Consider the following 16,727-nt stretch of genomic DNA (forward strand, 5'->3'; position numbering starts at 1 on the left):
TTTAGTTATTACGCAAAACAAGTTAATACACACTCACATGCAGTTGTGCAGGTCTCACACACTGTGTTCTCAAAATACAGCATGAAGTGTACACTATTAATCTTACTTTCTCAATTAGTTCAAGATAAATCCAGACCTCCATTCAAAACCATGTTCTGGCTCCAGGAAGTCTCCAAAACGGGGGTTTTCCTCATGAAGCCAGACAAGGGCAGTACAAACGCGAGTTTATCCTGAGCCACCATCACACTTGGCTTGTTCCAACAGGAAGTTACATCATAACCCTGGCAGTCACTCAGTCAGCAGGAGAATTTGTAATGCATCACAATGCAGTCATGCAACAAATCATGCGATAAACGCAACTATTAAACATTGACAATTATATGCACAGCCATATTTCTCTTTAGTCAACAATCATCAGGCGTTTTCAAGCCCTCAATCAGGATGTGGCCCTTTACTCAACGGCTATCGGTTTATTGTCTGGATGTTTGCTACCGTTCACTCATTTCCTGTGATTGTTGGGTTCTCCAGCTTCACAGGTGCACTGCGGGAAGTGCTGTTCAAAATAGGGAAGAAAGCAAACCAAACAAGGAGGAGGAAGAGAAATTGTGGTGCTAATTGAAGCCTAGTCCTCATGTCAAAACTGCAGCAAAGTGAAACATTCAACGGTTTTTGCCATGATGATTCAGATAGATCGCTAATTATTGCTTTGTTCTGTGACGTGTTTCAAGAGTACTGCATCTGTAGCCAACATTTGGCAAGCGATCATTTTGACAAACTTTGCGAGTTGAATTGTAATGATAAATTAAATCGTATTGCTGCGCTGCTCAGTGTGAACCGCTAGAGGACACATCACTATCTGCAGGGGGTTTATGAATATATACACAAATTGTTTGATATACAATGAGGACATTCTAGACAAACTTGATCATTTATAGATATTGATTTCTAGATAACTTTCTAGATAGCCTTGGATTAGATCAAATGAATACCTACACTGGCTAAGAAGTATTTTGCAGTCTTATTCAACCATTTCTGAACATCTGGGTTTATTAGATTTTTGTTTATTTTACATTTACACTCTGCTGACAACTTCCCCCTGTGGGGGAATAACAATACCTGTTATTGACAATCATCATTCATTAGTATTGCATAAATAAATATGGAATAAGTAACCAAATTTGTTCACAGAAGTTTACTTATAGCTAAAATTTGATGCCTATATTGTATCGATTTGAAATTCTGTTTGTTGATTGGTCGGTTTTTATGGGAATAAAAGTCGTACTATTTCGTACGAGCCAAGTCGTACAATATCTTGCACTTCGCCATCACAAACAAATTATTATGAATTGTCGTAAGACGGTGTTGTTTTTGTCTTATTGTATTGCATTCAAAGCTTTACAGCCAATCAAACTCAATGCGATCTCATAGAACGTCGCTGTATTGCATTGGGAAGTCAGATTAATTTTAGTGAATCAGTTCGCTTGAACGGTTAATTTAAATTCACCCATTCCAAAAAAAAGCTCTTTTTTTTGTAGCAAACTTATGACTACATGATTATGACAAAAAAAAAAACTTTCATTATCGTCAATTATTTGCCTTGATATTGCAATTGTCGGAATAATAAATACGAGATGGCAGAATTGTAAGAAAACGTACAAGTTGACTCGGAGGAAAATATACGACTGTTACTCCCATAGAGAATAATACACGAAACAATGGATGTTATTACGATTTTGAACTGAGCTTTCTGGGCTTTTTTTAATAATTTTTTATTTGGGTTTGGAACGAGATGAGCGTAATAATTAGCGTATTGCAAGTTATTGACATACATCAGTCAATTGTATTGCAAAAATATATGTGCAATGAGTAACCGAATTTGTTCACAGGCATTTCCTTTCCTTCTAGCTAAAATTTGATGCCTATATTTGTTGTATCGGTCTGAAATTCTGTTTGTTGATTGGTCAGATGGGAATAAAAGTTGTACTATTTCATATGAGCCAAATCGTACAATATCTTACGATTTCGCCATCTCATTCGAATTATTACAAGCTGTCATGACAGTGTGGTTTTTGTCTTACTGTACTGCGTTCAAAGCTTCACAGACAAATTGAGCCAATCAAACACAACGCAATCTCATAGAACGTCGCTATGCAGCGTTGGGAAGTTAGATTCATTTTAGTGAATCAGTTCGCTTGAACGGTTCATTAAAAATTCACCAATTCCAAAAAGACTCACTTGTTTTTTTTGTTGTAAAATGATGGCTGCAAGATTATGACAAAAATCATAATTGATACTGCAATAGCAATTATTTCGATTTATACACTTAACATTATATTACTTATTTTCCGTGGGGCAACTGCACGCGATATTCTTCATGTAGACACACGTCCAAACAAACTGAAAACTGGGTTCCTGAAATTCTTTATTTGCAAGGAAAACAAAAGTGTTATTCAAATTTTTAACAAATCCTACACAGAAAGCGAGCAACGCAACAATACTAGAATATTAGGTGGATTGTCGTTACTGATATGCTGATTAATTTACGACAAAAAATCCTCGTAAATATACAATTTTGAAGCAACTGGAGTAGACCTCAATGAGTGCTGTAGTAGACACTTTTCACAATAAGTTAATCGTGGCAGCTGTATTGGTAATCTTGATTATTTTTCCGATTAATTTTGCCACCTTTAAGTAAAATATTGAGTTAAATGCTGCTGTTTATCGTTACACTTCAGTCGTTATATTTAGTGTACATTTGCATTAAAATTACTACTTCGGTCGCACTGTATCTAATCATTATACATTTAAAAACTTAAAATAGCTTCAATGCAATGAGCTACTATTTGTTAGTATCTTGTAGTGTAGATAATTAGCTAGACTACTTGTTCCAAAAGGAGAGCTTGACTTTAGTTCAAATTATAAGTAGCTTGTTGTAGCTTAAACTACACTTTCAAAGTAGCGTCACCAACACTACTGGAAATTTAATTGCAGAAAATAAAACAGCACAGGAAAGCTCACGGGAGGTAACATTACTCATGCAAAAGATTACAGGGTCAGGCAATGTCATCACATGAATAACAGACGAGACACGACCCTGGACGTTCACGTCAACATGAAGACTTCACACCTGAACATGACCTAATTCAAACAAACCAGCTGCATGTCAAGATCCAACAGGACACGAGATTTGTAAGTCAATACTATACCCACAATTTCATGGGCTTTGACTAGAATCAGCCAGTTCCAGTCGGAATAAACAACACCTGAAGCTCAAAGACCTCATGCAGGTCCACACCTGCTCAGAACAGCCTCGTTCACTGCCATTGTGCCTGCGGATTAACATCTACCAGCCTGCAGCCATTTTCCCTCAATCCCACACTCGCTGAAAGAGCCGCTCAACCGTGTTCTCTCAGGAAAGTCATTTAACGCGCCAAAATAACTGTTTAGCACTGAGGAATGCGGTTGGCATGGTCTCCTGAGGAAAGATGTTGGTGAAAAATTACGCAATCTCTGCACAGAATTCACACAAAACTTAATCTCTCAATCTTTCCGACTAAAAGAAGGGCGTTACGAGTCTACAATGAAGGCAATCAACGCAACACGACAAACTACTACACTTCCATTATAATCGACAACATTTTCTACACTGCAAGAGCAGAAGCTTGCAATTATCATGATTATAATGGGAACGCTCTAGTTTGTTGTTTTGCATCACTTGCAGTGCAGTCGCTATGTTTATAAACAAATACTAGTGTAATATTTACTGCACATTAGTGTATGCGATACATGCAAACATTTCTAAAGGGATATTCGTGAAATGGTCAGTAACGATATACATCGCAACATACACATATTATGGAAAGAGATTCAAAACTAATTCAAAATAATGCAAGTTATTTAAAAGTAAATAATGAGAAGAATAGTGGCAACGCTCACATTCAAGACGGTGAGAAAAAGGCGCCTTTTATGGCAAAAAATAATGCTAAATGACAGATTGGAGCGTGCATTCCCTATTTGCAGTGGAATTTTATACAATTGCAATAGAAAATATACTAAAATATTTCTAATGGTTAACACATTTCAATCAGGATATCACCCACTCCCTAACTGCAGTTTTCTTTTTTTTTTAATACGCAAAACATTATATATTATGCAACGGTAAAGATTCCCAACAGTAGTGCGCAATATTGTTGTCACATGACCCAATTACCTCACGTTTAATTCAGCGGGTGCCGTCCAGTTATCATTAACAAATAAAACGTATTCAGAAATAAACATGGTTATTTAGTATTCTTAATTTTGCCCAAAAATCTCTTAATTTTTGGCAGTCAAATTAAATGAATAAAAAAAATATATATAAATTCGGGTTATTATTGGGATTTTGATCGGTTTTACCGATATATCGGCACCGATAGTTGCTTTTTGGAAATTTCAGTTAACAGCAAAAGTCGATGCTGATAGTTTGTTTTATTATTATTCCTCCGTTTCTGCCGCTGGAGGGTTCTACAGTATAACAGCGGCCTCTAGAGGTGAAATATAAACAATCACTGACTCTGCGAGGAGATTAATGTGCAATACAACTACTACTATTGATGAATGATGATCTACTATTGATGAATTACTGCTCATACAGTATTTATTAGCCTATGACAGTGTTTATTGTGTTTATACTGTAAAGCATTGTAATGACTGTAAGAGTGCATGTTTGGCTTCCCTTATGTGTTTGTGTGAGCACAGACATTTCAAAATAATAGTCCTTGCATCTGGGATTTTTTTTATTTTGGACACTTGTTGGCTCTTTGTCTATGCCTGTCACAGGAAGGAAAGACTTCAAAAAGTTTTTGACATTCAATTGATCAAGTTGTATAAAAATATCGGCCTTTTCACCAGCTTAGTTCTTGGTATCGGCTAAATCCAATATCGGTCGATCCCTACTCCTTTGTATACTGCACATTTTGACAAATTACAGTAGGTCATCTTGGTACTGAATGTATACTGAACATTCACATACTGTGCACAGTATACATCCTGCAGAAATAGTACGAGTAGTACGCTATTCCAAACACAGCCAGTGTGTTTGAGTTAAGAGACAGACCAAACAAAATGTATAATTATCAGTGTGTGCTTTTAATAGGTCACATTGCCCTAGAATCACTCCCTCATGTCTCTCTCTCTCTCTCACACAAACACACACACACACAACACACAGACAGACAGACAGACAGACACACACACACTGCAGACAGACAGACAGACAGACAGACTGCAGACAGACAGACAGACACACTGCAGACAGACACACACTGCAGACACACACTGCAGACACACACTGCAGACACACACTACAGACACACACTACAGACAGACACACACACACACACTACAGACAGACACACACACACACACACTACAGACAGACACACACACACACACTACAGACAGACACACACTACAGACAGACACACACACACACTACAGACAGACACAGACACACTACAGACAGACAGACACACTACAGACAGACAGACACAGACACACTACAGACAGACAGACACAGACACACTACAGACAGACAGACAGACACACACACTACAGACAGACAGACAGACACACACACTACAGACAGACAGACAGACACACACACTACAGACAGACAGACAGACAGACACACTACAGACAGACAGACAGACACACTACAGACAGACAGACAGACACACACACTACAGACAGACAGACACACACACTACAGACAGACAGACAGACAGACACACACACACTCACTCACACACACACACACACACACACACACACACACACACACACGTTGGTGCAGCTATCATTATGAGGACTCTCCATAGACATAATGATTTTTATACTGTATGAACTATAGATTCTGTCCCCTAACCCTAACCCTACCCCTAAACCTAACCCTCACAGAAAACTTTCTGCATTTTTACATTTTCAATAAAACATCATTAAATATGTTATTTCCCTCGTGGGGACCACAGTGTAGGTGATCTCAGGTTTTACTATCCTTGTGGGGACATATGGTCCCCACGATGGAGGTTAAACCTGTAAAGACTCTCTCTCTCTCTCTCTCACACACACACACACACACACTGCCCAGGTGTGTACAGAGGCTGTCTTTGATAAAAGTGAAACTGGTTGGTTTGCATATTAATTCCAACAATAGCTGCACCTTAAGAGACTAAGACACTATAACTAACAACATAAACATGTACACACAATTATATACTCACAAAACATCTAGTACACACTTGTAACTGTACAAATAAATTAAATGGATTAGACACAGATTTGTGTTATTTTACATCTCTGTATAATGTAGATTTCCAGCAGGCTCCGATGAACATGATTTACAGTGTTCTTAATATAATTATAAAGTTCCTCAAAGCTTGCAGTAAACTACACTGAGAAAAGCGCGTGCTCGTCGCGCGTGCAATCTGCGTAACCCGTTTATAACCTTCACAAACTTGCAGAAAATAAATGTATCGTGTTTAACTGAGACACGGACACTATCTCTCATCAGAGTTTGTTTTGGGGCCTTGGAACGGGCAACGCGCGCTCCGACCCAGTTTGACCAGACAGTGACGTAATGAGTGCCCTGCGCAACGTCAAGCGTCTCAACAAGAGATGTCATACGCAAGTCTGCACAAATATCATGTTTTCAGCCATATTAGCGCGTTTCTGCACGAGCCGAACCCTGTCTGAACCCGCTCGGGCCCGCGTGAGCCGGTGTCCCTGAGCTCGAACACTTCCTGAAACTCACCGCGCGTTCTGACGCGTCTATGAGATAACGCGTCGCGTTACGGACGCGTCACAGAGTTAACAGTCTCCGTTCGCAAGATACCAAGATAAAATGTCGACATTTCCACGAAGGAGAAGTTTGAAAGTGCAACGAAATCTGGTCGCGTCAGTGAGTTCCCACAAGCGGCGCTTCCTGGTTCTCTCTGCGGCGTTTGAATGGATCGAACCGGCACCGAGCGGCGGCTTTACCTGCTGTTCAGATGCAGACACGAGGAGTTCGGGGTCGGCTGTCAAAAAACTCCAAGGACTCGACGTGGATTCGTGTCGCTGCGCTCCAAACTTCTCTTTTCAATCCACAGCAACTGCGCACAAGTTAGCTTCTTTCTCTCTTTTTTTTTCTCCCTTTCTTTCTCTCTTTCCTCCCTCCTGCACTCGTTTAGTTGAACTCCGTCCTGCTGGTTCGGGGTGCGGTCCCAGTGGGCGTGGTCTGCACCGCGAGGCCCCGCCCCTCCGCCAATCACAGCCCGTCCTATCTGCCTTCCCAGGGGCTTCGGCCAATCACAAGCGGCTATGTTCGCATCATAGGGTGAACTTGAAATAGTTGGGCCGCAGGGGCCCGTATGTGTGTTTCATGTCTGAGGTATGTACGCGTCTCTGGGCTTTTGTGACCATATAAGTAGCCGGACCGTGTTTACACACACACACACACACACACACACACAGGCAGGAATGTCTGGAATCAGGAAATTTCTTAACAAAAACACTTTCTCTTATTGGATGAGGAGTGACAATTTTAAAGTGCATTCCACAATATGAAGAGTTAATTTCACTATTTTCATTCAATTATTTATTATTGTTTATTTTATTTTACTATTTTTAGAGTGTAATTTACTCATATTTGAGCACAGATTTGTTTAACAATGTTTCATCTATTTATGTATCTTGGTTCGTTTGCATACACACACACACACACACACACACACACATATATATATATATACAGACATAAATACACATACATATATATACAGTATATGTATTAAATATATACACCATATTTAAGTATCATATGTATTTTTTATATATATATATATATATATATATATATATATATATATATGTATTATAAACTGTATATACTGTATATTATACTGTCTGTATTATATGTATTATATATACAGTATATATGTACGTATTATATGTATAGTATACTGTAGGTATTATATATATATAGACAGATAGATAGATATTAATTATATACATATGTATATATATATATATATATATATATATGTATATATATATAATTATATATATATATATATATATATGTGTATTATAAACTGTATATACTGTATATTATACTGTCTGTATTATATACTGTATATATATGTATTATATGTATAGTATACTGTAGGTATTATATATATATATACATATGTATATAATTAATATCTATCTATTTATCTATACATATATATATATATATATATATATATATATATATGTTAAATTTGTATTAATCATTTTATGTTTTTGTTAATTGTATTATTATTTTAAATGTCATATTTAAACTGGATTGGCTGCTTTTAAAACTATTTCACGCATAGTAATTTGAGTGTTAGTTGCTGATATGAGACTGTAGGAAGTTTTTGACATTTTTGGAGAGAAAGTTACTTAAAGTGCTTGAGGTTGCACTTTTTCCACTGACATATTTTAAATACTCTTGCTTGCATTGAAAAAGCATGTGTGTGTGCAGAAAAATGTGTAACATGATAAACGTCATCTGTCTAGCGCATGGAGACATCAGACGTGTGTTTACAGTGACATGAACATCACACTGCAGCACATCTGTGGCACTGGAGACACTCCACACTGTAACCATGGAGATGATGGAGGGGCCGTCACGGGGTCAACGCCAATAACACAGATGCTGTTAGATGTTGTGAAATCCAAAGACACATGACACTTTCCACTCATGCAGAACTTAACAATCGTGAAAAAACAAGCAAAATATTAAACACACATCCATCAGACTGGCAATGATTTAAAACACTCTCAGCTCCAACACGCTAAACCTACATGATATCTGCATCTGGAGTGTGTAAGACTGACCTCCCACCACAAACATACATGCAATACAAAACGTTTGCAACTTACATTTCACACATGTACATGTGCATACAGTGTCTGTTATGTTATATCGTGTTATTTTATATTATAATGTAACATCACATTAAATATATACAGGTGTTTCTCCAACTTCAGGCACTTTGAGCCACAGGGATTTGTCTCATTAAAACCTTATTTACTAACTATGTGCAACAGTGTGTGTTCATGCATCACAGGACATTAATGTGTCATTTTCATCTCAAATTCTGGATTGTGTTTAATAGAATTCTGTGCTGGAAATCACGCTGATGGAAATGACATTTTTAAACTTTAGACTGCTTTGTCCTGTTCAGGTTAATTTCATAGCTAACGTTTTGTGTTCTAGAATTATAGCTCGATTGGAAATGACGGCCAAAATAAAGTGATATTTCACTTGATTTTGTCTCATATTTCATCTCAGGCATGCTCTTCACTGACACTTTTATCCACTTGCTAACACACTTACTTCTGAACAAACTTTATTAGGGGCAAAATTGTTTGATGTGCTGGAAACAAGCCTGATGCCACAACTATGGGAAGACATGGCAAAACGTTTTAATGTGACTTTCATATAACAAAAAGGAAAACATTGAAATCTGTTAGTTTTACTAAAAATAAATCCCCTGGGACATAAAATGTCTCAAAGTTGAAGAAATACCCATATATAATTTATAATGTAGCATGTTGTCATGATATGATGTGATAGACTTTCAATTTTGCATTTCAATTTCCTAACGAAATTCCATCAAATTGAATTGAGTAATCTTATATAAAATAAAACTAAATATTAAATATTTTAATAATCTAATTTAATTAAACATTACACAGTTTAATTTGATAGAACGTTTTATGAAACTGAAATGCATAAATCTTAAATATTTTGAGTATATGATATGATATGATATGAAATTCGATTAGCAACATAATGCTGCTAATATTATACCTCGCTTTGGACAAATTCTAAGGCAGCATCGGGGAAGGCAATCCCAGAATACATTGCGACAAACTCGAAAAGTGAACATCCAAGATGTCAGACGAAGCGAGAGACGTGTGACTGTTGATTATAAATATACTAATGTTTCATACGAAAAGTATTGAAAAATAGTTACATCTACTAAAAAATGAACTATTTTACCTAATATTTCCATGCTATGTATATACAGTACATTCAGAAATTATTCAGACCCCTTCATATTTTGTTATGTTGCAGCGTTATGCTAAAATGCTTTAAACTGGGGGCGGTAAAGACGCTGACTATCACACATGGAGTCGTGAGTTTGAATCCAGGGTGTGCTGAGTGACTCCAGCCAGGTCTCCTAAGCAACCAAATTGGCCCGGTTGCTAGGGAGGGTAGAGTCACATGGGGTAACCTCCTCGTGGTCGCTATAATGTGGTTCTCGCTCTCGGTGGGGCGCGTGGTGAGTTGTGCGTGGATGCCGCGGAGAATAGCGTGAAGCCTCCACATGCGCTACGTCTCCGTAGTAACATGCTCAACACGTGATAAGATGTGTGGATTGATGGTCTCAGACACGGAGGCAACTGAGATTCGTCCTCCACCACCCGGATTGAGGCGAGTCACTACGCCACCACGAGGACTTAGAGCGCATTGGGAATTGGGCATTCCGAATTGAGGAGAAAAGGGGAGGAAAAAAAAATGCTTTAAATTATTTTTTTTCCTCATCAATCCCATAATGACAAAGCAAAAAACAGATTTTTTATAACTTTGCAAATTTATGAAAAATAAAAAACTGAAATATCACATTGACGTAAGTGTTCAGACCCTTTGCTATGACACTTGAAATTTATCTCAGGTGCATCCCATTTCTCTGGATCATCTTTGAGATGTTTCTACACTTTGATTGGAGTCCACCTGTGGCAAATTAAACTGATTGGACATGATTTGGAATGGAACACACCTGTCTATGTAAGGTCTCACAGCTGAAAATGCATATCAGAGCAAAAACCAAGCCATGAGGTCAAAGGAACTGCCTGCAGAGCTCAGAGACAGGATTGTGTCGAGGCACAGATCTAGGGAAGGCTACAAAAAAATTTCGACTGCATTGAAGGTTCCCAAGAGCACAGTGGCCTCCATAATTCTTAAATGGAAGAAGTTTGGGACAACCAGGACTCTTCCTAGAGCTGGCTGCCCGGCCAAACTGAGCAATCGTGGGAGAAGGGCTTTGCTAAAGAGAGGTGACCAAGAACCTGATGGTCACTCTGGTTGAGCTCCAGAGATCATGTGTGGAGATGAGAGAAACTTGCAGAAGGACAACCATCACTGCAACACTCCACCGATCTGGGCTTTATGGCAGAGTGGCCAGACGGAAGCCACTCCTCAGTGCAAGACACATAAAAAAGCACCTAAAGGACTCTCAGACTGTGAAAAACAAGATTCTCTGGTCTGATGAAATGAAGATTGAACTGTTTGGCCTCAATTCCAAGCGTCATGTCTGGAGGAAACCAGGCTCATCACCTGCACAATACCATCCCAACAGTGAAGCATGGTGGTGGCAGCATCATGCTGTGGGGGTGTTTTTCAGTGGCAGGGACTGGGGGATTGGTCAGGGTTGAAGGAAAGCTGAACGCAGCAAAATACAGAGATATCCTTAATGAAAACCTGGTCCAGAACGCTCAGGACCTCAGACTGGGCTGCAGGTTCACCTTCCAACAGGACAATGACCCTAAACACACAACCAAGACAATGCAAGAGTGGCTTAGGAACAACTCTGTGAATGTCCTTGAGTGGCCCAGCCAGAGCCCAGACTTGAACCCAATCGAACATCTCTGGAGAGACCTGAAAATGACTGTCCACTGACGGTCCCCATCCAACCTGACAGAGCTTGAGAGGATCTGCAGAGAAGAATGGCAGAAAATCCCCAAATCCAAGTGTGCAAAGCTTGTCGCATCATACCCAAAAAGACTTGAGGCTGTAATCGCTGCCAAAGGTGCTTCAACTAAGTACTGAGTTAAGGGTCTGAATACTTATGTCAATGTAATGTTTCAGTCTTCTCTTTTTAATAAATTTGCAAAGTTATCAAAAATCTGGTTTTTGCTTTATCATTATGGGGTATGGAGTGTAGATCGATGTTCAAAAATTAATAATTTAAAGTATTTTAGCATACAGCTGCAACAACAAAATGTGAAAAAAATGAAGGGGGTCTGAATACTTTCTAAATGCACTGTAGCAAACTGATAATGCACTGTAATTCTTATTATGAAGGCTTGACAAAGCCAAATACTATTTTTCGAGAGAGAGAGAGAGAGAGAGAGAGAGAGAGAGAGAGAGAGAGAGAGGATGAGACCCTTAGCCAGTTGGTCTTAGAACTGACTTTACAATTTGAAACATGTCCAGCTTCAAGGCGTTGCAACGCGACATCGCTCACGTCCGGTGTAGACAGGGTGTTATGTTTTTTTTTTTCAACATTTCTAACTCTCCAAACTTGGTACAGACCTTCAGATTGTTGTGACTCAAGTTGCTTTGACTTTTCTAACTTATCAGAATTACGGTTTCTGCACAACGGGCGATCAAAAATCTCCAAAATCGCATTAATGGAATGTTCAAACGGGCCAAGACTATTCAAACTCCAACTTCAAAAATTCAAATGTAAACCAGGCCTTTAATCTGCTTTAACTGTGTCTCTCTCTCTCTCTCTTTCTTGCCTTGATGATCTATCTGCAGCCTTCAAAAAAAAATGTAATTACTTTCCATTTTTTAGACAAGGCTTTGTCAAGCCAACGTCAAAGTTTGTCTCGATAAAATTACACCAGTCTAGTTAGAGTATTCTAACTTCAGCTTAGCAACATGATAATGTTAAATGAAAAAACAATCATCAAGTCACTTATGTGCACCATGTGAGGAGTGCTATTTGCTATTTTGTTGCTTCCTATCCTATCATGTTCCAAATCACTCATGTATTTTAATTGGGATGCTAGCAGGCAATCGACACAAAGCAGCGCACTTGGTTTTGGAACAGAGCCGAAATACTGCATTACTCCAAGTTCCTCACTGATATTCCTTCATAAACTAGGACTGATGTGAACACACACACACAAGCATTATCTCATGCAGCAGGCTGGAATGTCTCCAAGCAGCACGCTTCAGTAAAGCATTCAAGGAATGTGGAGTGATTTCCAGGCAACTGGACACAGAGATCCTGATGGGACGCTTTTATCAGCATCTAAAGAAGGTTCTCCACTTGTTTGTGGAATTGCCTCAAACTCCACACTTGGAAAAATAAACCAATGTGTCTAAAAAACAGTACATCCCTCTCTGGCTTTTACACTGTGTCCCTGCTGATTGGGCAACTAGAGAAATTTCAAATGACGAGTCAAAGGTCTCAAAGTGATTGATACCAGATGCAGCGAGTCAGATTACCAAATAAGGGCAATGCTGACCTCGTGCTCTTCCTGTAAGTTGACCCGCTCTTTTCCCGCGGTTGTGTGCCACCCGGTCTGGGTGTGTCCCGCCTGTTGGGTGTGTTCCTGTATTGTGGCACATAAGCACAGCGAGCTTTCTCTCGGAATGCCAACACTGCAGAGCTCAACGCGCCTTTAATGCGACCTCACCTGAACGCATTCACGCGACATATGCATTGTTGTGTTTGTGCCCTTTGCACTTTATGTGCAAATGCAGTTTAGCAACCATAAATGAGTCTTCATTTGTCTTCACACAAACCCTCTCACTGTCCCAGAACTGGTTACACAACTCACTTTAGCGCTCTCACAATCTTTTACCATGACTGCATTTCTGTTTGTTCGGTTTTGGGATTGTGTTTGTGTGTCTGTCCTTAAATGGCTCACATTTCACTCAACACCGCATCCAAACAAAACCTCAAAATAATTAAGAACATCAGCAAACATCAACAGGACAACAAAAAATGATGAAAGCACAGACTTGAAGGCTATACATCCTGTCTCTCTCCCCCACGCTTTCCTCAAATGAGCGCGCAGGAAGGCCGATAAGATGACTTACTCAATTCGGGAATATTCAAGTTCCTTTTCTTGAGAAATTTGGCTTCTGAAATGCCTTTCGCGCTAACCAATACCCCCAGCAGGCCTCTGCATGTAGCATCACAATTACACAGTGAAAGAATGAAAACGGTATTTGTGTGTGTGTATCAGGCACACAGCGTGCTGAAATCACAAATAACGTGATATGTTGTTGACTGTAAACACATCTGCCATTATGTTTGCACCACTGGTATTTAGTAGACAATCTCAGACAACACACGTTTATTCATCCACTTAGTTATTAGATAGCTACTTTGCTTAGATATCTAAATGAGGACATAAAATAGAGATATATTGTTATATATAGCTAATATAAAATAATAAGCTAGTTATAATGAATTGTGTAATGTTTAACTAAATTAAATTGATGTATTTAGCTGATCCTACCAATTCTTTAATAAATATTTTAATCTGCTGACAAATAAGAACTGTTTCGTTCTCATCATTTGCAAATTTGTTATCTCAACGATTATATTCAGAGTTGGTAAAACCATAAAAAGATGAGATAGTCATGTGTTATATATCATTGCAATGATGCAATGTGCAGATTTGTTTCACTCAGAGGTCAAACTGCAATGAGTATGTAATGTTTAATGTGTATTCATGTATATCATGTCTTTTATTTTGTATTCTAGTTCCGGTTTCATGTCACATGTTCCCTAGTCATGTAATGTCCTGTTTTCACTCCATGTTCATGTGTCTTGTTTTCATTGGATCATTGTCTTGATTATCTTGTTTAGAATTCTATTTGTTCATTGGTTTATGTTCTCCCATGTCCAAGTATATAGGCCCTCATGTTTTCCATTGTTGTTTGTCAGGTATTGTGATTGGTAACGTTGTCACGTTTTGTCAGGCCAAGTTAATGTCAAGCCAAGTTTACGTAAAGTCTAGTCAAGTTCATGTTTTATGTTTCTTTCATGTTTATAGTTAGGGTTTATTGGATTTCACGTTTATAAATACATTTGCACTTGGGTTCTTCAATTCATCGTCTTCATCACTGTCATTGCCAGCGCTAGCAGCCATCGTTACAGAATACCTGACCAACAAATATGAACCCAGCAATCCAACTCATACGCCTACGTCAGGGGAATCATCCCCTGGAGCATTATGTTGAGGACTTCTGCGCTTTGGCCTGCCGGGTGGACTTTGAGGTTGCCCTCAAGACATTTTCCGTTTTGGATTAAATGAGCCAATCTCTTCACTGATGCTAGGCTTTCAGAGTACCCACAGCCTGGCTCAATATATCGACCTCGCCCTGCAGATTATTGGTTCCATGTTCACTGTGGGGGAGGTGGATGCCGAGCCAGAGTTCCTCATCATGGCCGCCGAGCCAGAGTTCCTCGTCATGGCCACTGAGCCAGAGTTCCTCGTCATGGCCGCCGAGCCAGAGTTCCTCCTCATGGTTGCTGAGCTAGCACCATCTTTTGCTCCGGAGCCTGAGCCTGCCATGTCACAGCCACGCCTGAGCCTGCTCCATCCATGTCACAGCCACGCCTGAGCCTGCTCCATGCCATGTCACAGCCATGCTTGAGCCTGCTCCATGCCATGTCACAGCCGCGCCTGAGCCTGCTCCATGCCATGTCACAGCCATGCTTGAGCCTGCTCCATGCCATGTCACAGCCACGCCTGAGCCTGCTCCATGCCATGTCACAGCCACGCTTGAGCCTGCTCCATGCCATGTCACAGCCACGCCTGAGCCTGCTCCATGTCACGTCACAGCCACGCCTGAGCCTGTTCCAAGTCACATCTGAGCTATTAGACCTGGAGATGGTTCCCGCCCTTGTACCCACACTTAGTTCTCCTAAGCAGGCAAGGGGAACTTTCAACCCTCTGACCCCGCCTGGACCCTCCGAGCCCTGGACTCCGCCTTGGCCTGTCGGTCCCTCGACATCGCCTTGACTCTGCATTCCCTCGGCTCCACTGCAGTCCTTCAGCCTGTTGGCTTTGCCGGGGTCCCTCGTCCCTCCGGCTCCTCCTTGGTCTGTCGGTCACCTAGCTCCGCCTTGGCTCTCCGATCCTCTGGCTGCGCCTCATCCCTCCGATCCGTCAGCTCCACCAGGGACCTCATTCCCTACAGCTCCGCCTTGGTCCTCAGCCCCACCGGCTCCACCTCAGTCTTCCAATCCCCCAGCGCCGCCTCGCTCCTCTGAGCCTCCAGCGCCGCTTTGGTCCTCCCTGTCATCGGCTCCACACTGGCCCTTCGAGTCTTTGGCTACTCTCTGGGCACCAAGTTCCATGGTGTTGCCCTTCAAGTCTCTCACGGTTCTGCTTTCCATAGCTCCGCCCCTCAAGTGTCTCACAACCCCACCTTACACAGCTCCACCCCTCGAGCCTCTCAGGGCCCCACCTTCCATTGACTCTGCCCTGGTCCCATGCCCCACGCCCCGTCTCGCCAGGCCGCACCCCACGCCTCAAGACCCCCCCCCCCCAGCTTTGGAACTTTGGAACCATGTCATGTTATGTGTTTGTTCATGTATATCATGTCTTTTATTTTGTATTCTAGTTCCTGTTTCATGTCCTGTTTTCCCTCCATGTTCATGTGTCTTGTTTTTATTGGATCATTGTCTTGATTATCTTGTTTAGAGTTCTGTTTGTTCATTGGTTTATGTTCTCCCATGTCCAAGTATTTAAGCCCTCATGTTTTCCATTCTTGGTTGTCAGGTATTGTGATTGGTAACGTTGTCACATTTTGTCAGGCCAAGTTTATGTCAAGCCATGTTAATGTCAAGCCAAGTTTACGTCAAGTTCATGTTTTATGTTTCTTTCATGTTTATAGTTAGGGTTTATTGGATTTTAAG

At 40.3% G+C, this 16,727-nt stretch overlaps 1 protein-coding gene across 2 annotated transcripts in view; it reads right to left on the bottom strand.

Moving 5' to 3' along the window:
- Window positions 1-7,172, bottom strand: part of LOC127451263 (myosin-9-like) — a 66,707-nt gene extending 59,535 nt beyond the window's left edge. For both annotated transcript variants that reach the window (XM_051715805.1, XM_051715804.1), the window contains exon 1: window positions 7,018-7,172. The gene's annotated coding sequence lies outside the window, so the exon portion shown is untranslated. The remainder of the gene's footprint in view (window positions 1-7,017) is intronic.
- Window positions 7,173-16,727: the final 9,555 nt, after the last annotated feature.

This window comes from Myxocyprinus asiaticus, chromosome 14, assembly GCF_019703515.2.
Source record: "Myxocyprinus asiaticus isolate MX2 ecotype Aquarium Trade chromosome 14, UBuf_Myxa_2, whole genome shotgun sequence".
NCBI lineage: Eukaryota > Metazoa > Chordata > Actinopteri > Cypriniformes > Catostomidae > Myxocyprinus > Myxocyprinus asiaticus.